Source organism: Heteronotia binoei, chromosome 1 (genome assembly GCF_032191835.1).
Source record: "Heteronotia binoei isolate CCM8104 ecotype False Entrance Well chromosome 1, APGP_CSIRO_Hbin_v1, whole genome shotgun sequence".
Classification (NCBI taxonomy): Eukaryota; Metazoa; Chordata; class Lepidosauria; order Squamata; family Gekkonidae; genus Heteronotia; species Heteronotia binoei.
The window spans coordinates 222,378,865-222,380,224 of record NC_083223.1 but is presented as its reverse complement, the minus strand read 5'-3'; positions in this window follow the sequence as shown (position 1 = coordinate 222,380,224).

Here is a 1,360-nt window from a genome sequence, read left to right as displayed (position 1 = left end):
GAAGACCAAAAGTCACTTGGCACAGAAAGAGAGCGCCGCAGTCCTCATTGGCACACCAGTCTCCAGACTTTGTCCTCTCGCGCGCGATGAAGAGAAACAATTCACCATGGAGACACCAACTGTGCGCTCATAGATAGAGAAATGGTTTTTGTAATGTCAATGGGACAACTGTCGCCAAAGTCACCCTTCAATTAAAGTGCCGCTCGACTTTAGTTTAATTGTTACCGGAAGTTCAGACTCCGTAGCCGCCAAGGCAAAAACACACACACACACACAAAAAAAACCCATACGCGCATCCGCCGGAAATTCAAACTATAGAGACGACATGCAGGACAGTATTAGAACCTACATAGGACTTTGAACAAGCGCGTTTGTTAGAAAAGGAGGCAATCAAAGAACTAGAGCACTGACTAGCATACAGTCGGAAGGTCCGGAAACCACCGTTGTGCAGGATTCTCTATGGGCATTGAGTAACATTGCTCTGTATCTTAAATCTGTTGTACTCTCATACGCCTTGCATTGACACTGCAAGGTTGTTTACAGCTGTATTAATCCAAACGTAATTTTACAAAAACCCACAATCTGTGAAATACATTTAATTTGTACACATAGCAGCAAACTTTGGCTAACCAGAACACTTCATTCGGCCAAGTTACCTTTTTTAAAAAAAAAAATTGAGGGTGGGGAAGTAAAATTTTCAGCGTCTAGTGTACTGTACCAGCTTGTTATTTTGAATCAGGATGTTAGGTGAAGATTCAAATGGAGCTGGTTTTATGTTACTACAAGCAATAAGCAATAAATCAGTTACTCCTGTGGATAGCAAAAACAAGACCAACAAGTCCCTCACTAAAATCTCCTGAGGAAATTTAGGAGTAATGAGATAAGAGGACATCAATAAAATGGGATAAGTCCTTCTACGGTTTGGAAATTGTCTAAAAAACAGGAAGCAAAGGATAGAAATATATGATCAGTTCTTATAATGGAGGGATGTGAGCAGTGGTGTCTCTCAGGACCAGTGCTTTTCAACTTGCTCATAAACTACCTGTAATTAGGGGGGATTACAAATTGCTTCCCCAAATCTCCAGAGTTTTGCAATGTGAATCTAGGAATCCTACCACCCCCATCCCCTGCCTGTGGCTGGGGGAACCTGACAACTCTACTCCAAAATGAAGAAACGGGCATTAAAATGGCACATGAGATTCAATGTAAGTGTTAAGTGAGGCACAATGGGGCAAAAAATCCCAGCTTTGCATTTACACTGATAAGATCTGAGATGGCAGTGACAAACCAAGAAAGGAGTCTGGAGTGGCACTGGATAGTTTAATGAAAAGAACAAATTACCTGCTGGGCATAATTAGGA